This window comes from Canis lupus, chromosome 37 (genome assembly GCF_011100685.1).
Source record: "Canis lupus familiaris isolate Mischka breed German Shepherd chromosome 37, alternate assembly UU_Cfam_GSD_1.0, whole genome shotgun sequence".
NCBI classification, from domain to species: domain Eukaryota; kingdom Metazoa; phylum Chordata; class Mammalia; order Carnivora; family Canidae; genus Canis; species Canis lupus.
Window position 1 is genome coordinate 22,573,502 of NC_049258.1, and position 25,768 is coordinate 22,599,269.

The following is a 25,768-nucleotide window of genomic DNA, read 5'->3' on the forward strand; positions in this document are numbered from 1 at the left end:
TTAAAAAACTTCATTAGACATGATTGGCAGCTGAGTGAACACAACAGAAGAAGAGAACACTAAAGTTGAAGACAGGTCAACAAGATCATTCAATCTGAAACACAGAGAGGAAAAACTTGCAAAATAATGAAGGAAGCTTCAGCAATCTGTGGGGACAGTACCCAGTGATCTAAAAATCATATAATTTGTGTCCAAGAAAGAACTAAAGTTGTGGAGGGATAGAAATAGGGAAGAACAATTTGAATAAACATATGACAAAGTTTTTCCAAATTTGATTCAAAAACAGCAACCCACAGATCCAGAAAGCTCAGTGAACTAAAGCAGAACATACAACTAAGCCCAACAAAGTTAAGGAAAAAATATCTTAACTGAGAGGAGAAAAAAAGGACACACGACATACCTGGGAACAAAGATAAAAATATTAGCTGACTTTTCATCAAAAAATAATGGCTATCAGAAGACAAAAAAAGTTATCTTTTAAGTCTATTATCAGTGAAATATCTTTCCAAAATTAAGTTTAAATAAAAACATTCTTGGATGAACAAAAACTGAGACAACTTGTCACAAGCAAGCCAACACTACAGGATATGCTAAAAGAAAATATTCAGATTAAAGAAGAATGACACGAGGTAGAAATTTGGATCTGCAGAAAGGAATGAAGACACTAAAGATAGTTAAAAATATAGATGTATATATAAAAGATTTCTCTCTTTTTTTTTAAGATTTTATTTATTTATTCTTGAGAGATACACAGAGAGAGAGAGAGAGAGAGAGGCAGAGACACAGGTAGAGGGAGAAGCAGGCTCCATGCAGGGAGCCTGACGTGGGACTCGATCCCGGGTCTCCAGGATCACACCCTGGGCTGAAGGCGGCGCTAAACCGCTGAGCCACCCGGGCTGCCCAAGATTTCTCTTTTTAAATTTAATTTCTGAAATGTCAATTAAATATTTAAAGAAAATGATGATATATTTATAGGTTTATAGTATTTGTAGAAGTCAAATATATGTCAAGAATAGCGCATAAAGATAAAGAGGAAGTGTAAATGGACTCATAGTCAATGGAGACCATGACAAAACTTCAAACAGGGAAGTAGGCAGAGGATTGACACAATTCAAACCATGCCTTTGGAAGAATCATCCAGCTTCAGGATGTGGAGCCAATAGGAAGGAGCAGCGTACGAGATGTAGTAAGGCGGACTTGTATTCCAGTAGGACTTGGAAACTGATTGAAAGTGGTGCAGAGATAATAAGAGTGAAGTGAAATAGCACCTCCATTCTTGGAATGGAAAGAGGAGTTGATGGTATCACAAAAAGAAACAGAGAACCTTGTAGGAAGAACTGCCATAGGAAGAAAACAATGCATTTACTTGTGACCTTACCAAGTCCGAGGTGTCAGTGAGACCACACAGATGGAGACAGATGATAAGCAATTCAAAATGCAAGTCTTCCTTCTTATAAAATGCCAGTCCTGAAGAATGTATGGCCTTTATGTGACTTGTTTTCATCTTATGCTACATGATTTATTGTAAACTTTTTACTATATCCAAACTATAAGTAAGCCAGAGAAATAAATATAAAACCATGGCAGTGGGAGATTGGCAGGATGGTCTGCCTAGAAGATTTTTGGCTCAGGCTCCCATCCCGAGCAAACGTCCAAGGCCAACAACCAGCAGACTCTGAGCTTCAGCCCTGCTTTGCTCTGCAGACTGGCATGCTAGTGTCTGACCACTCTTTAGCTGCTGCCCATATTACACTTGCTTCCCCTTCTTTACATGCCTGGATTTATTTTTGGATTATCTGTATCCACTACTGACTGAATCCAGAAAAATGATAAGATTAATAGCAAAAACCAAGAAGCCAACCTTTCTTCACTTGCCTATCTCCCTCTCCCTCCAGTTCTCAAACTGAGGGATCCAGGGACAGGTACCACTGGATCGGGTATACTGGAGTATACAGGTATATAGGTATATTGGAATGGTTTGTGCTACCTCCTACTCAAGTTCTCATTCATTAACCATTTTTTCTAACTTTACTGGAATCGATCCCACTCTAAACCAAATTATGAAGTAGGAACATATTTTTGTCTCTCCCAGGCTCCGTTCCACAAGCCTTACCCATATGTTGGAACCTATAACCAAAAATGACCAGCGCCATCGTACTGCCCTCTGACTGCCCAGTGTCCTGCCCTGGTGCCCTCCACATTCTCTACTCTCCATGCTTTCTCCCCCTCCTGGATTCTCACTTCTGAAAACTCCAGGTTCTGTAGTGTTATCAACTTCTGTAAGGAGTGAGAGGAAAAACAGGCTGATGGACCTAACTCAAATAATAGTGCCATTACTGGAATCGTAGCCTCATCTAGAGTACCGGAATTTTTCTAAAGCTCTCATGTATTTAAGTGATTCTCTAGGCCCTGTGACAAAGGGGTAAGAAAAAGTCCACATTTTATTATATTCTGTAATATTATAATCCTAAAAAATTAGTGCTATGTTGTTCATTAGAGGATATTCTGTTTCATGAAATATTATTTAGCATTCCAGGATAAAACCCAAATATGAAACAATGAAATAGTAGTATCCTTATTCTACATATGGAAAAACTTCCAGAAAGGTCTACTTACCTTCACCGTTCTCTTGTATCCTAACTTTCCTCTCATGGGAGAAGCACTATTGATAAGTATGTGGAGGTTCACATTTTCTCCATCTGTTTCACATACTTATGCCATTTTAATAAATTGGCTGTCTTATTTCTTTTTTCCCCCCTGTATTCAGGACAATTTTTACCCTATTTTCACTCTTTTTGACCACTAATAAATAATGCAAGTCAAAAGGGCCTACACTTTTTCCCCTAGTCTGGTCCAGTTTAAGATTTAAGTCTATGTAATTCTGAAAGAATTAAAAGTTTGAAGAACACTGTCTGGGTCATTTCCTTACCCTGAGAGTAACTCTTCATTATGTAGATTGTTTCTGACCATTGGAATGTCTCTGCCCTCCTCCCTGTTCACCAAAATCCCTTCCATTCCACAAAACCCATGTCCATCCTCACTCACCCTTCCAGGAAGCCAATACCAACATCCTCTTCCTCATCTTTCATAGAACTTACTGCCAATATCACACACTCTATACTCCACATTCCAGCATTCTCCAGTTGCTCCACATGTGTGACTACTGCTTCTGCAATGAGATAGCAAGTTTCAGAGATCAGAGCATTGCCCTATAAATCTTAACACATCATATGATTCAAGGGACACCATAAAAACTAAGTGACATGAAGGGCTGAGTTCTTTACATTAACAATGAGACCCACTGGAGAGCACGGAATGCTCCCGGTGATGGGAGGGAGGTTAAGGTATGTCTCTTTTCTCTTTGCTTATAGATTTCTGATTCATTTTCTAAAATGCAAACCCTAAAATATACAATGAGAATAAAGTGTGACAGAATCAGTGAACACAACATTTATGATATCAAACCCCAAATCTAATAAATGAAGGAGTTCCTTAATCTCTCATTTAATATACATTTCCTGAACATTTCCCGTGTTCAGGTACATTTTGCTGGGTGGAAGAGGACACAGTCCTCGGGCTCCAAGAATGCAAATCAGACACTAACGAATATGTGATCAAGAAATGACTAGACTCAGGTGTTTTCAGAAATGAAGAGAATAGTAAACAAAAGAAAAAGTTAGAGAAAGCTAATGAGGCTAACCCACTTCCTCTTAATCACTTTTATCATCAGTTCATATTTAAATCAGTGGCCAAAGTGTACAAGAGCATCAAGTTCACCACAGTGGATTTAAGTATACATAACAGAACACAGAAAACATGTACTTTTGTGTGTTTAAATAAGAAAAATCAGAATTTAGATTATTATTTACTGGATGACTGGATGGCACTGGTGAACAGGGAAATGGTGCCTATTCATGGTATCGTTTGAACATCGGTATGACACACTGAGAGAAAAAGTAATTGCATAAATCCAAGATAGTTCTCGTGACTGAAAAGCACATTATGCCGTCTTTATCTTTGAGCTGATTTACTTTATATGTTTCTCTGAAACAGAGTCATAACAGGCCAATGGAAACAAAAATGAAATAGAGCATGTTATTCTGCCTTTTGTTCCTTTGGGAATAAGCTCAAATCTTCACATATCGATGAAAGCTGTCTGGCCCTGTTGCTGCTTGAATGTTCACATGAATGTGTTGATGGGGTCTGCAATGTCTGTTCATGGGCTGAAACCAGATAGAAAGTAGGTGACACTAATCACAAAATTCTAGGTGGGGAACAAAATGCTAGCAGTATAATGACTGACTATCCCACTTCCATATGTTTATTTTAGTAAAAAACCTTGGAGAGGAGTAAAACCCCATAACCATTGAGTTTTTAACCTACAGTACAAGAATATACACAGTTCTATAATGTAGGCTCCATGCAGGGAGCCTGATATGGGACTCGATCCCAGGACTCCAGGATCATGCCCTGAGCTGAAGGCAGACGTTTAACTGCTGAGTCACCCAGGTGTCCCTCTTTATAATACTTTTCACCTAATATTTTATAATAAATTTTATTTTTTATTATCTGCCTCTTCTTACCAGAATATGAGCACTATGAGGGGCAAGGGCTATGTCTGTTCACTACTGTACCTTCAGATCTTAGAGATTCTTAATAAATATTTGCTGGATGAATAAATAAAAATGCAGGAAATGATATGCTGTGCACCCTGAATTACCAGCTGAAGAACCCAGCTATTAATATAATGAGGGAAGCAATCAAAGTTGGAACCTTGCCTGAGTAGAGAATTTTTGCCACTACCGAAAAGTTGCCAATTGTTTCCTTGATGGGCTATGAACATGGAGTAGCCAGATGATCTCATTTTTCATGAGAAGTCAAAAATCTGAATTTTTAGATGAAGTTTCTGATTGTTTCATCGTGTGGTTTAAGTTTTCAAAACTTGTCATACTCAACAAACATGAGGTCAGTCTGTGCCTCTGCTTTAGGTGGAGAGACTGGCGGTGTGTGTCTTGAGGTTGACAAAGGTTGAGTTAAATGGAGAAAGAGAAGAGAGACAGGAAAGAATGGCATCCCCACATCCACTTCCTCATCACCTAGATCGCAATTTGGAGGGATCTCTGCTCCATCTTCACCTCCCGCTCCTGTCCCTCTTTACCCGGGAGTTTAGAAAACTACTACTTTATTTCTGATTTATAACACCAGTTTCACGTATTTATTGTCAAGTCCTGTGAACAGTAAAGAGGGATCCATCCTGCACTCACTGATGCCATGGTGTGAATACATAACAATATCTAAATAAATAAGAAGCCATGGGGAAAGTTCTCCAAGGTCAAAATATTTGTTTGTTTGTTTGTTTGTTTGTTTGTTTGTTTGTTTTAAAGATTTTATTTATTTATCCATGAGAGACACAGGTAGAGGGGGAAGCAGGCTCCTGGTGGGGAGCCTGATGTAGGACTCGATCCCGGGTCCCCGGGATGATGCCTTGGGCTGAAGGCAGACACTCAAACGCTGAGCCTCCCAGGCGTCCCCAAGGTCAAAATATTTAGAATAAAGAACTGCTGCGATTAAACTGGCAATGGCAAAATCAAAGACCTAATATCTACTTCATATAATAGATGAGGTTTAAACCGGGAATTCTTTTCAGTAACCAACAATTTGACCTGATTACATAATGAATGTTTCTTTTTCTTTGTCCTAAAGTTGAACTTTGTATATTGAGGGGCTGCCAAGCACATTTTCACTGTAAAGAAATGTTGTTTTCAGTTGTATCACCCAAGAGGCTTAATTTCAGATGAAAGTGTTAAAAAATCAAATTTCTGTATTTCTTTGGATCTAGCATTGGGTGGTTTAGCAAGCAGTGTCAATTCTATTTTTCTTTTCCAAAGGGATTTATTGTTGAGCAAGATCAATCAAACTCTAGGTATAATTGTTCATTTCAGTGGCCCTAAGCCCACACTTGGGAGTTTTCCAGCTGTAGAATCAATGAAAAATACCCTGAACTCTCCAGTCAGGGACACAGTATTGGATTCCTGGCAGTTTGCTTTTCTAAGGAAACAACTGAATTAAAAATAGGCCTGCCCCTCCTCCCTTACAGGTAATTCTACCATCATGCATCTGACATCTAAATACCCCCATATGCTATTTTTCCTATAAAGAGCTGCCATTTCAGATCTCTGTTGGTATGTCTGTCAGATACTGGCTTTAATTCTAGGAGGACTGGGGAAATAAGAAATATTCAAAACTGAGGTACCTGGGTAGCTCATTTGGTTGGCCATCTGAATTGGCTCAGTTCATGATCTCAGGGTTTGGGTTTGGGCTCAGTTCATGATCTCAGGGTCATGAGACAGAGCCCCCACTTGAGGCTCCATGCTGGGTGTGGAGCCTGCTTGGGATTCTTTCTCTTTCTCTGCTTCTGCCCTTCCCCTGCTCTCTCTTTTAAAAAAGAAGGAAGGAAGGAAAGAAGAAAGAAAGAAGAAAGAAAGAAAGAAAGAAAGAAAGAAAGAAAGAAAGAAAGAAAGAAAGAAAGAAAGAAAGAAGAAAGAAAGAAAAAGAAAGAAAGAAAGAAAGAAAGAAAGAAGAGAAAGAAAGGAGAGAAAGGAGAGAAGTAAAGAGAAGAAAGAAAGAAAGAAAGAAAGAAAGAAAGAAAGAAAGAAAAAGAAAGAAAGAACCTTTAATCCCCATTTCCCTCCTCAGTCTCATCCTCCAATTGAAATTTTCACAAGATAAAGACTAGTGAACTTCTGACATACTTGAAATTGGCCTTCTCACTAGGCTGCCCTACACATCACTGAATACCATGAGTTTGAGTATTGCCTCGAAATAAATAAGGTCTCTATTCCATGGTTTTTAAAACAAAATAACCAAGAATGAGATGGAAAATCTTGTTCTTACAGAGGTAAATGAAAATATGAAAATCTCAGGAGATAGTGTATGAGGAAAATAAAATTACTTTCATAGAATTTTGGAAAACATTCATTTATGCTTGTAAATATTTACTTGATTCTGAAAATATTTATACCATGACCTCTCCAAAAGAGTTCCCTTTGAAGTGGTCACTTATTTTGCACATAAAAACACAATTTCAGTCAACATAACATCTTAAGATTATGCTTTGGTGTTTCCTTTTGCACACACGCAAATACAGCCTAGCAAACAGGCCAGACATCTGGCTAGGTGACCAAATCTTAAATATCCCCTAGACTAGTTCTAGATTAAACAGTCCTAGAAGACCACGAGAAAGCAGGCACAAAACTCCTGAGCAGGAAGAAGGTAGTGGGGCTGGCATGAGAAGAGAAAGAACTGGTAATATGAGAAAAGCTTACAAATCAAAATGCTCAAATACACAAAGAACTAAAATACTGAGAAGGACAAGCCAACAAAATCAACTACTGGGGGATTAATTCAAGCCAGGTAGGATTAAAATAGTGGGGAAAGGAGAGAAAGATCTGAAAATGAGTGTGCTTAGATTCTTCAAAATGATAAATTATTAGCAAAAATTATAAAACTATAAGAAATCATGAAACAAAACAGGCAGAAATAGGACAATAATAGGTGGATGAGAAAAAGAGCCAATTAGAAATCTTGAAAATGAAAAGCATAGTTATTAGGATTTAAAACAACCCAGTAGACAAGACAATAGGTCTAAACATGGGTAAAGAGTTTGTGAGTTGGAAGGCTGTCCTGAGGAATTCACCAGGAATGAAGCATGAAAGAATAAGATGAGAATTATGAACCACAACACAGAGTATGACTTCTCACAGAAATTCTACAGGAAGAGAGTACAGGAAATAGCAGAGAGCCCTACGAGAAGATATGAGATGGGACTGTACCTAAACTCATGCATCCTCAGATTCAAAATGCATGTTATAGGGCAGCCCCGGGGGGCTCAGCGGTTTAGTGCCTGCCTTCGGCCCAGGGTGTGATCCTGGAGTCCCGGGATTGAGTCCCACGACAGACTCCCTGCATAGAGCCTGCTTCTCCCTCTGCCTGTGTCTCTGCCTCTCTTTCTCTCTCTCTCTCTCTCTCTCTCTCTGGGAATAAATAAATAAAATCTTAGAAAGAAAAAAACCAAAACAACAAAAAATAATGCATGTTATATACCAGGATAAGTATTGCTGATTCTATACCTAGACAGAAAAGTTGAACTTAAAAGTATTCCAAAAAAGTATTCAAAATAAAAAACATATATATTTAAAGCTATCACAAAGGGGGAAAAAAACCAGATTATTTACAAAGGAAAACTAATTTAACTGACAAACAGCAGGCTTCTAGAAAGCAACATTAAAGCCCAAAAGTATAGATACTAAAAGCAAAAGAGTAGAAACTAATTCAAACATTGAAATAGACTCCATAGTTTCCAAACAGCAGATTTAAAAAATAATAGTAATGATAAAGAAAATAATTTATGAGCAATCCAGCAGGAGAGAGGAAAGCAAACAAAACAACAGAACAATATATTAAATCAATTGCATTTCCATATGTTAGGAACAAACAATCAGAAATTGAAGTTTAAAAATAATCCTATTTATATTAGCATCAAAAATATAAACTACTTAGAGAGAAGTCTAACAAGATGTGCAAGATCTACACCATGACAACTAAAACACATTACTGCGAGAAATTAAAGATCTAAATGAGTAGAGATGTGATCAAGGATTAAGAGACTCAGTATTTTTATGATATTAATCCTCTCCACATTGATGTACTGATTCAACAAAATTCCATTCAAAATCCCAGTGGGGCAGCACTTCACCAAATTTGAACAGATACTTCACCAAATATAATATATGGATGGCAGATAACATGGCAAGATGCTTGACATCATGAGTATTAGGAAAATGCATTTTAAAACCACAATGAAGTGCTACTACATGCCTATTAGAAAAGCTAAACTTAGAAAGGCTGACCAAACCAAGTGTTAGCAAGGGAGTGAAGTAACTGGAACTTCCATACACTTGGTGGGGATATAAATGATAAAACCATTTTGGAAAAAAAAAAAAAAACCATTTTGGAAAACATTTTGGAAGTTTCTTAAAAATCTGAAAACAAAACAAAACAAAACAAAACAAAAACAAACAAACAAACAAAAAAACAACCTGTCGTATAATCCAGGCATTCTAATTCTAGGTATTCATCTGAAAGGGAAAAAAATGTCCACAAAAAGACCACTACATACCTATTAGAATGGTTCAAATCCAAATCACTGACAACACCAATGTGGTGACAATGTGGAGCAACAAGAACTCTCATTTGTTGCTGGTGGGAATGCAAAATGGTACAGCCACTTTGGAAGAAAGTCTAGCAGTTTAAAAAAATTAAACATACTCTTATATATGATCCAACAATCACTCCTTGGTATTTACCAAAATGACTTGAAAACCCACAAGTTTTCAAAAAGTCCATACAAAAGTCTGCACGTGATGTTTATAGATGCTTTATTCATAATTGTCAAAACTTGGAAGCAACCGAGATGTCCTTCAGTAGGCAAAAGGGGTTAAGTGAACTGCAAAACATCCAAACAATGGAGTATTATGCATCACTAAAAACAAATGAGCTACCAAGCCATAAAAAGACATGGAGGAGGGGTGTCTGAGTGGCTCCGTTGGCTGAATATCCAACTCTTGATCTCAGCTTGGGTCTTGATCTCAGGTTCATGATTTTGGGCTCTATATTGGGCTCCACACTGGGTGGAGCCTACTTTTAAAAAAGGCAAAAAGACATAGAGATAACTTCATTGCATATTACTAGGTGAAAGAAACCATCTGAAAAAGCTACCTACTGTTTGATTCCAACTATATGACACAGAGATAGTACAAAGGTCAATGGTGACCCAGGGCTTGGGGAGAGACGATTGTTAGGGCTGTAAGTCTATTGTGTTTGGTGCTATAATGGTGGGTATATGTCATCATTTGTTTATCAAAACCCATAGAATGTACAACACCAAGAGTGAACCCGTGCTTAAGCTATCGATTTGGGGTGAAAATACTGTTATGTTGCAAGTTCACCAATTATAACAAATGTTATTCTGGGAACTCTGTGCTTTCTGTCCAATTTTGCTGTTATCTAAAACCCACAAAGTCTGTTAAAAAAAAAAAAAAAGGACCTGTACACAATCGTTCTTACCAGATTTATTTGTAATAGTCAAAAACTCAGAATAACCCAAGTGTCCATCAACAAGTAAATGAATAAACAAATTGTGCTGTATCTGTGTAATGAGATACTACTCCATAATAAAAAGGATTATTGATATATAAAGGACATGAAGAGCTTCAGAATAATTATGCTCATTGAAATGTGCTAGACAAAAAAGGTATATATTGTATGATTCCATTTATATTCTAATATGACAGAGAGCAGATCAGTGGCTGCTTGGAATGGTGGGATGGGACAGGACGGAAGGATTGCCAAGGAGCCTTAAGTAACATTAGGGGTAGGTTTGTTATCTTGATTGTGATGACAGTTTCACAGATGCATAGACATAGATGATCTATAGATCAATAGATAGGTCATAGATGATAGACGATAGATGTCATAACCTATCAAATTGTGCACTTTAAATATGTGCAGTTTATTATGTCAGGCATACCACAATAAAGCTGTTTTAAGGTGGGTTTTTTTTTCCAAAAAGGAAATAAATACTAAAGAAAATCAAGAATATCTGAAGGCGATTTTTTGGAAAACGAATTAACTAAACACACTTTTGGCAAGATCAATCAAGAAAAATCAAAGAAAGAACAAATAAACTCTAACATTTAAATTGGAGATTTGGAAAAATATCACAATTTTATGCCAATAATAAGAAAACTTAGATGAGAAGAATCAGTTTTAGAAAATCATCAACTATCAAATTGAGTTAAGGGAAGGAGAAAATAAGAATAAAGCAGTATGTTTACTAACTGTACTGTGGTGTTCATTTTACAATCTATACATGTATCAAATCATCAAAATTGAACACCTTAAACTCACATGTTATATGTCAATATCTCGATAAAGCTGAAAAAAATTAAAAAAATAAAAAGCTAAAAAGAATAAAGCAATAACTATTGGTTATGGATTGAATTGTATTATCCCACCACCACCACCACCACCAAGCTGATTAAATAAACTCTGGCATCTGAGCTGTCTTGCCAGAATGGAGGATCCATCACAAGTTAACATTAAGTACCTTGTGTCTTGTATCTCGGGGACACGAAGACCCAGTGATTTCAGACCATTCTCAGACTCAGTGAGGTAGGACCTCTCTTGTAAGGGTCAATAAAAGGATAAAGACCTTATGTGAATCTCATTTCTGGTATAATTTGGTTTCTGTTATAGAACCAAAGCACAAAGGTCAGAAATATTACATCGGTCTTTATGGACATTTTTAAAATATGTAAATGGTAAACATGAAAGGTGTGCATTGTTACCAAAGACACTAATTTATAACCTATTATGGTTAAATATAACCACAATTACCTTTAATATAAGAAGGTAATAAGGAAGTATTAAACAGCGCTTATGCATGAGACGAGGAAGGTATCTCTGCATCTCAGGCTGATATCCATGACCTTAGCACACTCCATGTTGGTTCTCCTTAAATGCTCTTATAGGCCTCCTCTACTACGCCAAACACTCATCCAAGCTGGCCTAAACAGTGGGTGAGAAATGCCAAATTCATGCCTCACTTGATCTATCTGTTGTGTTATCTTGTAAGTTCCTTGGAAACAGCAAGCATTTCATTATTTTAACAAGGGAATAGAACTGACCTGTCCTAAGTGACTTCAGTCTAGGCTCCATTTGACGATCCATGAAGATGATGTAACCAGAAGCAGCTCATTAATCTCATCCTGAGTTTTAAATTCCAAGTCACAGTAAATCAGATTTAAATGAGTTTCCACTGAACAAAGCTAGAGGATGATTTTTTATGATGTATAGAACATTTTATTACTTCAGTGTTTGTTGCAGTGGGTTACAGAAAACTCACCTTAAAAAAAAAAAGGATTGCTTGAGCTCTGAATTACTCTTAGATGGACCACAGTTGAGTTTCAAAGTTAGTTAAAAAAAATTGAATCTCCCCCAATGCATAGATACAGCCTACTAGTTAAAGAAAGGTATTTGTATATAGTGCTATATTCAAGCAAATTGAAAGTCAGAGCCTTAAAACTTTAGACCAGTGCTGTTCACATAATTTTTGCAATGATGAAAGTGTTCTAGTATCTATGATGTCCAATACAGTAGCAATTGACACTTGAAATGTAGCTAGTGTGACTGAAGAACTGAGCTTTTAAAATATTTTTTAAGGGTACCTGGGGTGGCTCAGTCAATTAAGTATCTGTCTTCAGCTCCAGTCATGATCCCAGGGTCCTGTGATCGAATCCCACATCAGGTTCCCTGCTCAGTAGGGAGTCCACTTCTCCCTCTCTCTCTACCCCTCCCTCCTGCTCATGTTCTCTTTCTCTCTCTCAAATAAATAAATAAAAACAAAATATTATTTAGTTTTTAATTTATTCCAATTTTAATAGCTATATTGGCTAGTAGCTGCCATAATAGAGCAGCATGGGGCCATGCATTGTGCCAAGTGAAATAAATTAAGTCTGAGTCATCATTTTATTATTGATAGTAGTAATGTAACTGAGAATGAAAACATCACAGCAGCATTTACAGAGAATTTCACCATTGCCAATGACCTCTTCAGACAACACTCTGAAGTCTAAGGGATGAGTATTATCAACTCCCATTACATGTGAGGAAACTGATGCTCTCTGACATATTACATGATTTAAGTGAGCTGTGACTCAAACTACTTTCCACTAAACTGCAAGAGAAACATGAAAGAATAGCTTACCAGCAGGCTTATCTAAAATGAACCTTGATAAACTAAGGGTATGGGGAGAGACAGACAGAGAAAGAGGGAGAAAATAAATCCACACAGACAACACTAGACATTTTTGCAAGTAAAGAGGTGGGTCAAGTTTTGCTCAAGCATGTTCCAGTATTACCGTCAAAGACCAGCTTCAGGAGTTTCTGACATGGGCAGGGCCCAACCAAAGACCCATGCATTTTTTTTCCTTCTGTCAGGGCTCTGCTAGCCATAGATTATTTTTTTCTGCTTTTCCCTCTCTCTCTTTTCCATGTTTGTGGCAGTTATTTTCTCTCTGTTTCATGCTATCTCAAGTCAGAAAATTTCTATATTAAAATGGTAATTCTTATATAACAATCTAATAAAGCATTGGTAAGAGCAACAGATTTTCTTTGTCTTTGGAAAATGCACTGGAACTTGTAAGAAGAAAAATCCATCTTCCTTTAAAAATTAGCATAATGAAATATATTAAATTGAATATGTATGGTGGATAATAGCTTAGAGAAAAATGAATTGCACATTCTAGTGTCTAGTCAGTTTGCAGACATATTAATGAAGGCCCTATAAACCTGTTTTTGTGATAAGCCTGTGCTGCAGGCACTCTGCTAGCGAGATGGGACCTATGTCACCGAAAAAGACCCCAGTACTGCTGAACAGCTTATATTTTATACATTTACATTGGAAAGGCAAACGTTTAAATTGGCCCATCTAAAACCTAAGCCTGTGGTTTCGTGGATTCTAGATAATTGAAAACAGGACTTCGGTGCACTAAATCCACCTCTTCTGGGCTCTTTGCCATAACACGCTCCAATCTGAAAACACTTGTTTTAAAAGAAGCCTCTTATACAAAGCAGGAGAAGAAGAGAGATGGAGAAGAAGAAAAATTATTGTCAATATATTATAGCAAACATACTTGTCACTTGCTAAAATATAGTTTGCTCAGGTTGCTCCTCTGCTAATATCATTATAGCTATCCAAATAATAGTTAAGGTTCCTGAATCTCCCATCCTGCCTTTACAAACCATAGACGAAGAAAGCCACCTGAGCCTGGCCACTAACTGCCCGTATCCACCAGTGACCACAGATTCATAGATCCAGGGAACTTGGCTGGAAGAACCTTCCATGTCGGCAAGCTTTGTATTTAACTCAGATGGCTGCCATGGACCTCCAACATTATAAAGGTATTTAGATAGTGAGAAGAGTAGAACATATTTCCTAGGCAGAGAGATTTTTAAAAAGAATTCTTACGGGGTCCTGACAGTTTTGACTAGAAGTATAGGCAAAACAAAACTACAAGGAATATATAAATATTATGCATGCTGTTTTGGAGGTAGAGATAAATATCAATTGAAAAAAAATCCCTTTTCTATTTTAATAAAATATTTCAAGTTTGTTATTTGCTTTATTGATTTTTATGGATGCCCTTTTAATGAAAAATATAGAAATTTTAATATTCTAATCTTTTGCAAAGTTTGAGTCTTTTTAATGAGAGATAAGAAAGAGAGAGAAAGACAGACAATTGTAGTTATTTTTGGAATTCTTTCAATACCTTTCCCCAAATCCTTTGCCCACCCTCCTTCTCCAGCAATTATTTTCGTGAAATGGGTATTCTTCAATTGATATTCCAAATGTTTTACTAAATATGCACATAGCCATAAAATAAATAGCATTGTCATGTTTTAAACTTGACATCATATTGCAATGAACCTTCTGCAACTAAATTTTTATTGTTTAATTTTATGCTATATACCAACCTTGATGAAATAACTCCAGTTCATTCTTTTTAATTGCCCAATAGCCTTCCATTGTATGAGCACACCATAATTTATTGATTCATTCTCCTGTGGATGGGCATTTGATTTTTTTTTTTTTTTGTTACTGCTAACATTCTCACAATGAACATTCTTGCACATATTTCCTTGTATACATTGAAAGAGGTTTCCTCCTACAGCCTAGATTTACTAAGTTTTGGGATATTCACATTTTCAGCTTGGCCAGATCGAGATACTGCCAAATGCTTTCCAAAATGGTTATCTGAGGTTTTCTATGTTTGTTTCCTTATCATTCAATGTCAACATATCAGTGACCCTATATGAGCTCCCTAAGGAGGGACTGGGTCTGTCTTTTCACCATGGTATCCTGAGTTCCAAGATCAGTGCTTGTTCATCCCAGATGCTCAATTGATGTTTATCAAATCAGTGAATGAATGAATGAATGAATGAACAGATTTACTGAGACGCTTACTCTATCACTTGGAAGTTGATTACAAGGGAAATTAAGTTTGTTAACAGATCTGTGATTCAGACATGCCCATCAAACAAAACAAATAGCTGGAACTTCCTACTTCTAATTTTAGTCTTTGGGCCATAAGTTGCCTTCTTCTCCTCTTAAACATTTCTCTATAAAATCTTATTGGGGAAGTGAAAGTATGGAAATTTTCTCAGATGGACATACCCTAGTAGGATGTTTCTCATATTTACTTGATGATAAGAATCCTGCAGAAGACTGTTAAAAATGCAGATCCCTGGATCTAATCTCAAAATCTGAGTCTCCAGAAGAGAATCTTGAGAACAATCTGCAGGAGATTTTATGATCAGGTGAGTTAGGGAAACAAAATCTTAGTAAATGGGGTCAATTGGAAGGAGAAAGAACTAAATAGTGTCTGAAATGTCAACATGAGACACTGCCTGTTATTAGCTGTATTTAAAATATTAGCAGAACAGCTAGTGGACAGCAGAACTGCCTCCTATATTTAAACTGAGTCTCACAGTCTCTCCTCTGCATCTACCTAACATGGTCATCAGGGTCTCAGGGAATTTGGGGGGTGACTCATAACCCTGTGTTTATGAATTAGTCATAGCAACACAACTGGAGGAAGAGAGACTGCCTGATGACTCTCAGAAGGCCATCCCTCACTGCTTCTAAGAACCAGTCTCAACTCTGCTCATCTCACCTCCATGTCACAAGTCTATGAAGAAGGCAAAGTGAGGAATACAAGTCTGAGCCATTCATCCAAAGGAAAAGGGACATTGTGAAACACAAGAAGAGACAGGCCATTTGTGTTTATAAAGAAACATGGCCTCGGACTATTCTATCATTCTCCCAGTGCAGAAGCCTTTTTGTCACATGGAGGTCATGTGGGATATATTTAATATCACCTACCAAACAGTGACATAGACATCAAGGTTCTAAACGGCTTTTAGGCTATCATACCTATTCAAGGGAAGAGGGATTTTCTACCTCTATGGTGCATTTGTCTTCCACTGAAGTTTGTGGTAAAGTTGGTTCATGGACATGATTTTTGTAGTTCAGCTTTCAAACGTGTATTCCAAGTAATTTTCCGGAACCTTTCCAGTAGAAGACATTTCATTAAAACTTACAGAAAGGCAACTGGGGGTGGGGGGGAGAGACCTATAATTTAATCAAATGAAAACCCTCTCCATTAAAAAATTTGGCATACATCTTATGTGCTCATGTGTTTTGGGTAATTTTAGTCATTTCATCTTTTTTTCCCCCTCTATTTTGGCAACCAAGTTGAATTTGGCTGATTGGGATGAGAAGGGAAGGGGCACATTAGAGACTTTGTGGGATTTTACAACCCTGGCCAAAATCAGCACATATTTATTAAAGGGTGGGCATGAATCTTCCCATCTGTTAGTTTTGTCAGAGTGCTGACAATAACATTCTGATTTCCAACTTGAATATATGTATTTTTAAATTTCTTTTCTCCATTTACTCTGACCAGAGGACTGTCTTAATGCTCAAAGATAGACAAAAAATGGTGCTTTAGTTTTCTAATTCAGCATAAGCAAGTAACCACCCAAAATTTCAGGCTTACAGGTATTTCTGCCAGTTTGAAAAATATGCGTAAAACCTGCCTAATGCTATCACCTCCTAGAATTGATTTCTAGGGCTCCTCAAAACCCTGTTGCAGGAGAAACCTAGCCTGCTACAGATAGACACCTCTGGATTCCAGGCAGTGGAAAGAAGAGACACTTGCATCTGTTGCCTGCTTCCTGTCACATGGAAAATGCTCAACTTCACTTTCTGGGAATAATAGGGTGGGCCAGAGATTCACTTTGCTTTGTTTCAGGGATGCATTAATTAACCCCCTTCATCTCCTCATCCCAGCTCTACTCCCTCCCTTTCCTCACCCATCTCCATCTTAGCCTTGCTGACGCTGGACTGTCTGCAGGTCTCAGGTGTCTCTTAAAGTGTGCTGAGCTTCCCTCTTACACACTCTGGTAGGAGCCTAGAATTCTCCTTCACAGAGTTTTGCATGGTTCTACTTGTTTAATATATGGTGCCTGTAATTGTTATTTCATGTTGGTGGTAGACAGCACTCTGAGATAGCTCCCAAGATTCCCTCACCTAAGGTGCAAGTCTTATATAATTGCCTCCCATTGAGTGTGGACAAGAGCTGTGAATAGGAGAGGACATCACCCCACTGATGATGCACTATCATATGGTAAAGATGAGGGAACTTTGCAGATGTAATTAAGGTCCCTAATCAGCTGGCTTTCCTTTAATTAAAGCGCACTTATCCTAGTTTGGCTGAACTAAAGGATGAGCCCTTTAGAAGAACACTGAGGTGTTCCCTGAACTCTCTCCTGCTGGCCTTAAAAAAAGCAAGCTACATGAGTTTCACAGCTGCAAGGAACTGATTCCTGCCAACAACCACGGAGCTTGGAGAAGAGCTCAGAGTCTCCAGTGAGATAGCAGTTCTGGCCAATACCTTGATTGCAGCCCCAAGAAACCCTGAGCAAAGGACCAGCTATGCCCTGCCCAGACTTCAGATCTACAGAAGTGCAAGATAATAAATGAGTGCTGGTTTAGCCAGTTTGTGGTAATTTGTTTTACAAGAACAGAAAACAAATCCAGTATCTCAGAGTCAGTGTCTCTTATTCACTGTGTGCCCAGTGGCTACCACAGGGTCTGTCGTTGGAAAGCTTGCTAAGTATTTACTCAAAGACAGACTGACCTGAATGAATGGACCAGTTCAGTAGATTATGAGCTGCCAGGCACACATCAAACTTTAAAGAGAAATTTCACAAGGATAAAATATAAATCAACTGCTCCAGTAAGCTGACTGATCACCTTGTAAGTCGTTTCTCTACCTGATGAAAGGGGCCAAGTGGGAACAGAGATGAGGGCCTTTAATAAATCTCCCTCATATTTGTGTCTGTTCTTAGGTCAGTCTGATGAATTTAAAATTTTTCTCCAAAACCTCCTTGCATTGACTGAACCTTTTGAAAAGTAGCTTACCAGCCCTCGTACCCCACCTCCCCTGACACCACCCCCTTCATCTCTAGGAGACCACCTGCTCTGCCACTTTGGACTCAGCTGCAGGTCTGGACCATGGATCCTGGGCAAGTTACCCAAGCAAAGCCCAGCAGAGCTCCAGAGCAGCCTCGTGACTCAATAAGAAGCAGTGTTTCTCCCTGAATCAGCCCAAGCCTGGCCACATCTGAAGGAAGGCAGGGCCGAGAGCTCAGCCACACCCTGGCTGCGTGTGGACACAAAGATCTTGCACCGTCTCAGATGAGACGACACGTCTGCTGATTCACTTGCACCTGGGGTTTCCTGGCTGGACATCTGGAAAGGGCCTCTTTTGCTAGCTCAAGTTTTATTTATCTAAAGCAATCTTTTAAAAATCATTTTAGATTTCTTCAAAGTGTCTGGACGTGGTATGGAATGTGGTTTATTTTTGTCCACATTGCAACAGACTCTATGTCTTAACTTGCTGAAATTTGGGGTTGGCCATCAGTATGCAGGCTGACACTAACTTTTACTGAGTAGCAATGCACAGCTGTTCAGGAAAACAGGAGAAATGAAAGGCCACTGCACACTAGTGTGCCAGGTAATGTTCATGCTCAGGTAACCTGAATATACCTCTCTGGGAGCTACACAAATCCATATGCGTGAGAAATTGGTTACCAGAGAGATCAGAGCATGCACTCAAGTGAAGGGTTTGGAATGGGATTTGAGATCATAAGAAAACAAAATTCATCTGCTGTGCTTAGCAGTTTACAAAAAGTTTCATGTGCATTAGGTCATATACCCTCACAACACACAATGAGTTAAAGGGCACATGAAATCTTAGCACCTTATTTTCCATGAGACAAGAGAAGAGGTCAAGAGAAACCCCAGGATGATGTGGAAAGAGAACTGGATTGCTGCTTGAGATGTGTTGAAAACATTAGCCTTACAAGCTGCTGATTATTCACCTGGAAAGCACGGTGATGGATTCTTCCCAACAAAGTTATTGGGAAGATAATAAGAATGCGAATATAGACTGACTCAGAATAAAACGCGCTGTTAATTTTCTTGAATCTATGGCTCAGAGATGCTTAGGAATTTGTCAAGGGCAGGTAGCTAGTAAAGGAAGGAGCTGGGACCTGAATCAGGTCTTTACTCCCCAAATATTTGAGGACCCCTAGAAGTTGACCCATTAAATGCTTTAAAAAAATAATAAGATCCACCCTGGCATGCATGTTCCCATTGGACTGTAATACATTTTTAGTTTGCTGTTTCTTTGTTACCATCTGCCCTCTCTCTAGTCCCTCCCCTGTTCAGCTGATCTTAAAACCCTTTCCCCAGAAATTTCTTTCCAGATGTTCAAGAGACATGGTAAAACAAAAAAGCAAGTTCAAAATGCATATTGAATACGAATACCGTTCTCATGAAAGAAAAAATGAATTACATATAAAAAAAGATACAGGATATCAACACACTAAGAATGATCGTCTTTGAATGGTGGGATCAGAAGCAGCTTTTATTCCAATTTTTGCCTTTTTAGAGTTTACAAGCTTTCTACAATAAATATGCATTGCCTTAGTAATAAAGGAAAAATTTCCCATTCTCTTTAAATATCTCTAAAATCTCCCTGGAACAAACTCAGATCTTTTGTATCTGGGTTATAAATTACCAACTGCTATGTCCTTGACATCTACAATCTCCCCATCTCCTCCCTCCCACCCCTATAAAATCTGCTTCAGTTTCATTTTTCTACATTAATCCACAGGCTCCAAGAGCCTAAAGTTTTCTAAAGGGCTCAAGTCATGGAAACAGCTGTCAGCTCTTCCACTAAATGTGTCAGATCCTTCCCACAATTGAATAATTCAGATGCCCACCTCTGAATACAAGAAGCCCCAACTTGCAAGCATAATTCCTAATTAAGCCTCTCAATATTTTCCAGTTTGCTTATGCTAATGTCTGCTTACAAATTGTACATCGTGATCTTTTTACCTCTTAGACTGCAAACTCCCTGAAGGCGGGAATTGATTATTTCCATCCTCTATAAATTTTGAGAAGACCACATGTTTCTCTCTGAGCATCTCAGTGTGTTTATAGACTGTGAGTAAATTACGTCTTGGCAAATTAGCAGATTGAAGTGTTGAATTTACACCCATGCAGACTTGTAAATTTAACCACTCTTAACTTTTAATAAAAGTTTTAATTTTTTTCCCTTTTCAAAATTCGGGGTGGTATTTCTCACTGAGGACTTCTTGAAGCCAAATTTAACATTTATAGCTCCAACTGTTTTTGGAAGTCAGGCAACCAGGCAGCCAAGTGCCTTAGAAAGAAGAGTGTCCCAGATTTGCTTTTTCTGTGCTATGTTTATTCCCCACAAACGCAGTTGAAAGATGTTTCTCTCTGAGATTTTAAGAGATCATCTATCCTGTGTACTGAAACTTCACACTTGGAAAGGAGTCTATTGTAGAGGAAAAGGAAGGTTTAATATGAAAAATTCTGGTTAACTCACTGTGGTCACTTTAGCTGCTTCTGATGATGCCTCCTCTATGGAACAATGCACAAGGAAGGGTAAAGCCATTGAGACAGGGGAGAAAACAGCTGATGCCTATCGTGTCTGCAAATTTTACAGAGTCAGCAATGACCTCTTCCTAGAGTGAACACTGAGTCATGCATCTCGAGAGGCCCCTAGCCAGAGCTTCCGACATAGAGAAACAATGGGCAGTCCACCCACCTGCACTGAAGATGTATTCCAGCTTGTGGTAGGGGACTATATGAGTAACTGTTCAAGTAGGAGGAAAGTTGGCCTTCCTGAGACCAAGCAGAGTAGGTAGGTAGTTACAAAGGAGGCATGTTTTAAGGAAACAAAGACCCATCCACCCACATCAGTCCTTTGGATTACAAAATATCGGCCTCAAACGGCCTTTTAAAAGAGGGTCCTGAAAACACACCAAGGCATAAGTGTCCTTTGAAATCTTAGCATCAAGCATCATGATACATATTAGTCTTCAGTCATTCTTGAGGACTTTGAGAGAACATATAGAGCAAATAATTTCCGGTGGAAGTTAGAAGAGTAGGATGAGATGAAGGTCAGGCTCAAGAGAAAGCATCAAAGAAAAGGAGATCTTGTAAGTGGAGACAGTAAGAAAGCCTGGAAAATATGATGCCAAACTGGAAAATACAAAGACAAGCCCTACCTGTCAGTGTTGTTTGAGTCAGTCCCAGATAGGAGCTCAGTCAACGAAAACTATGAAAGAAGGAAAGTGCATCTGGAGATACTAGAAGGGATTTTAACTTTGGAAAAAGTGAATTGCCTTGCTCTAGACCTGTTTAATCCATTTTGGTGTGTGTGTGTGTGTGTGTGTGTGTGTGTGTGTGTGTGATGACGATGATGATGATGATTGGAAGCAACTTCTTCCTTTTTTTTTTTTAAAGATTTTATTTGTTCATTCACAAGAGACACACAGAGAGAGGCAGAGACATAGGCAGAGGGAGAAGCAGGCTCCCTGCAAGGAGCCTGATGTGGGACTCGATCCCAGGACCCTGGGATCACATCCTGAGCAGAAGGCAGACACTCAATGATTGAGCCAACCATGTGCCCCAACTTCTCCCTAACCTTACCATGAATTTTACATTATCACCATTTTATACTGGAGAAGAGGATCCTCTGCCCACATATTTCCATTCTTAAAATTCATTTAAGTATTTAAATTCTATAGTAAAATTTGTATTAAAATGTTTATGGATAGATAGGTGGTCTGACTGTCTAGCTGTAGGTCATTAACCTCGTGATGATATTCTGAATGTTTCACATTATACTAGAGTCATGTGTACCTTACAAAGTCCATAAGTTTTTTGGGTTTTTCTTGAATTTTTTTTTCAGAAAACATTTTGTTTTTATACAGAACTTAATGATAGTTTTCTTTTTAAAAAATTAGTTATTACAGAAAACACATTGGAAAACTGTATGAAAACTGAATGTGACAGCTCTTTGCTCACTTTTACTCAAGTGTCTTCCTCTTTCAGGCACTAAGTTTTGCCTCATCAATTAGCTGTATAAACTGTGATGACAAAATTCTTTTTGGAACAGTTTTTGTATTTATTTATTTATTTATTTATTTATTTATTTATTTATTTATTTATTTTTTCACTAGCACCTTGCTTCAGAACCTCACAAAATGACTCATCTAAATAGGCTTGGTCCTCTGGCTCAAAGGAAAAAGCTAAGAGAGTGGCAAATATATCACACTCAGGAGAGAATGGGAAATTAGCTTTATGCGTATTATTGGAAGGAGATATTGAAGACTTGTGACCGAGTACTAGGAAATGCTCAAGTCCCAGAAAAACATCGCTCTGTCATTCGTCTTCATGCTGCTATGAAATTTGGAATTTTCTCAGTTTCTACGTGGGGGTTGGAAGGTATTACTATAAGGCACACAAAATTAACTAATGATAGTCATTCAATTTTAATATTTTTTAAAAATGGAAATCACAAATTACTTGATAAAGAAAATGAGGCCTTAATTTCATTTTGACATAATTTTGTATTTTGTCTGTCCAGTCAAATAGAGTGCAATTAACAGGATTCCCTTTCAAATTACCCATAAGTCCACCATCTAAAACCAAGCAGCAATGAAATCTTTCAATATGACATATATGAGTTTTATATGGATTTAATGGACATATTTTTTGTAAAGAAAGATTGTATGATTTCAACAAGGTCTACAGTTCATAGAACTAATGGTGTTCTGTCCTTTCTAGCCTTCTAGAAACCTCTCATGGTTAGTACCATCTCAATTACAATATCTCCATCTGTCTTAACCAAAAAAAATTTTTTTAAAAATTAACTCTCTAGGTGTAGTATTTCCATAACTCCAGACTTAACCAGATGATCTAGACAAAGTATATAATAAAATATCATGCAGTTTCCTTTTTATTGATTTTGATGAGAAGACTGTTCTTAACTTGTCAATTTCTACTGTGGATTGGGTTGTCTTAGTCTATCAAAGTACAGTTCATTTCCATTTTCTACCTGTTCAGCATTTCCTCACGAAACACTTCACTGCACAGTAATAATGACTATTGTCTATTGACTAAATGTGACATTTCCAGCATGTCAAACAGCCAACCCTTGATTATTTTGGCTATCAGGGAAAGAGAAAGTATAGATATACCGAATCTGCTGATCATCCTAAATTAGATTTTTGCTGAGATTTTTAACATTCCTTCCAAACCTGATGACATCCAACCAAACCTGATGACAAATGTGAAAACAGACCTTTTATTTTTTTTAGGCTTTTCTTCTCTTCTTTTCTTTGAAGATTCACTGTAGACAAACAGCTAAATGACAAAAGCATGTAATCTTTTAGATTAGACAAACAAGCAACCACAAACATCATCATGTTTGCTTTATTCATTAGCATAATTCTATTAAATAATAACTAAAGATTACCATTGCTTCAGATGGATGCCTGTGAGCTAAATAATTTTCTCCAATTCCAACACGAATTCTCTCCAATATTTTCCTTGGATTATAAACAGGAAAGCAGTTTGGTCTTTCAGTTTATAGAAAAATGTGTTAGGGAGGCTATCCATAGTGTCTCTGTGGATTGGTTTACACACTATTCACTAGGTCAAGAGCCAAGGATCACTCTTTCTGCCTATTTGTAACTTACAATAAAAGCAGCAACATGGAACTAGCATTTTTAGTTCTCTATCTTCTAATTCCATAAATACTGAATTATTTAAGTCTCCCATTTTTGTGTCCACCTATCCATGAAAAATGAAGAGATGAGTAGTCCCTCAGATTTTAAGTAAGTGTCTCATATATCCTCCTTTCCCTCTGTCTTCTCTTCCTAAGCATTACTCTTCCTCTCTTTCATGTCTCCAGAAGACCAAGCCACAAAGCGATCCCTTTATGATTGAACCCCAAACATTCTTCAAAGTTGACCTTTCCTTCATCCTATTCTCCTGGGATTCTGTTAACTAAGTAAGGCAATCTGACAACCTATTGTTTTCTAGAATGACACTGGTTTAATAAATTACTCCTCGCGGAAGATGTATTTGCATTCCCACGAAAATTTTCATTACCTTAAATCAACATTTTCTACATCATGTTTTTGGAGATAAAGAAAGGCATTCTCAAGAGTTTCTAACACCTTGGAATACTGATAGTGGAGATATTCGGAGGTGGGGGGCTAGGAGAGTCCTGACATAGTTGGTGGAAATCCTAACTGTGTCACTTTCCTCTCACCCGCTAAGATGTGAAGGGTCCCTCAGTGAAGTGGGGCATAATTGGAAGCATTTGCTATTTTCACTGTCATAACATTTCTTCTTCATTCTAACCTTTTATTCTCATCTGCATTAAGTCCCTTCTACCATCTCTCACTTCTGAATCCTTTCGTAATTCAATTACTGAAGTTTCCAGAAGAAAACAAAACTGTTGGGAAATAAAACCTCTCTGGTTTTTGAGTAGTAGGGGAGCAGAAGAAAACCAAGTATTCCCAATGATTTAAAAGACATAGTAATTTCCAGGAAAATAATTGTGTGTATAAGCAGTTAGAACAGAGAGAAACAAAACAGTTACTTGAGGAAGGCAAAAAGAAAGAGGAGCATTTCAAGAGGTTTTGAGGTTTTTAAAAAGATTTTATTTATTTATTTGAGAGAGAGACAGAGCATGAGCAGGTGGGAGGAAGCAGAAGGAGAAGGAGAAAAAGGTTCTCTGCTGAGCAGGAAGCCTGATGCGGGACTCGATTCCAGGATCCTGAGATCATGACCTTAGCCGAAGGCAGATGCTTCACCAACTGAGCAAACCAGGAGCCCTGCATTTCAAGAGTTTTAAAGGCTAATTTTCTAGGACTGTCATTTAATATCACAGTTGCTAAGGGCAGTCTGACCCACTAGCATTGGGAAGAGATGTTCATCCCCCAAAGATGTAAAAGATAAAAGACAAGACCTATTGTGGATGTGTGAACTCGTGATGGTGATATTCCTCAGCCTGCACATTATCTATTTGCCAGAGATTCAAGATTTGCTGGAGCTGTCCTTCTGATAAATCTCAACAGTCCAGAGAGATGTGGTCCAACGTTCATAGATGATTGTATTCATAGGCCCTGAAGAGAAACAGAAGGGCATTCATTTCCATAGCAGAGACCCACATTCACCCACAAGTGACATTTTTTTAGAAATTAAATGTGAAATTGAGAAATTCTACATTGTGCAGGAAATCACCATCAATTCCAGTGACTAGTTGCAGAGAAACATAAAGAGTGTTTCGAACAGACTGTTCTCCTCTCTAATAGCATTCCTGTCAGAGATGTAATGCTGATATCAGGCAGGTTACTTTTGCATTATACTTTAAAATCACATCTGGTAACTTAATCTCTTGGAATATGTAAAGCCCTTTCTGGTAAGTGACTTTCCAAGTCAAAGCTTCAGAAGGATATGAAAAAACAATGCAAAATCAAGGAAATTCTCTTGTTTTCACACCCCGAAAGTGTTTTCCCCAACTGTTGTCCCCTGACACTATTCCTCCAAAGCACCAGATGTGCAAAGGTGTAAATGAAGGCCTTTCCATGGTGGTGAAGAATTCAAGGAGATGTGTGATAGGTCAAGAAGCCTATCTCTGCCATTGTCACAAGCCAGTGGGTGGAAATGCTTCCAGCACTTCTTTAG

At 38.0% G+C, this 25,768-nt stretch overlaps 1 long non-coding RNA gene across 1 annotated transcript in view; it reads right to left on the reverse strand.

The window, feature by feature from the left end:
* LOC119867958 overlaps positions 1-20,724 on the reverse strand; it is a 42,033-nt gene extending 21,309 nt beyond the window's left edge. Inside the window, exons 1-2 of the long non-coding RNA XR_005385373.1 lie at positions 20,607-20,724; positions 3,046-3,169 (exon numbers count right to left, since the gene is read on the reverse strand). This is a non-coding gene — a long non-coding RNA (uncharacterized LOC119867958). The remainder of the gene's footprint in view (positions 1-3,045; positions 3,170-20,606) is intronic.
* Positions 20,725-25,768: the final 5,044 nt, after the last annotated feature.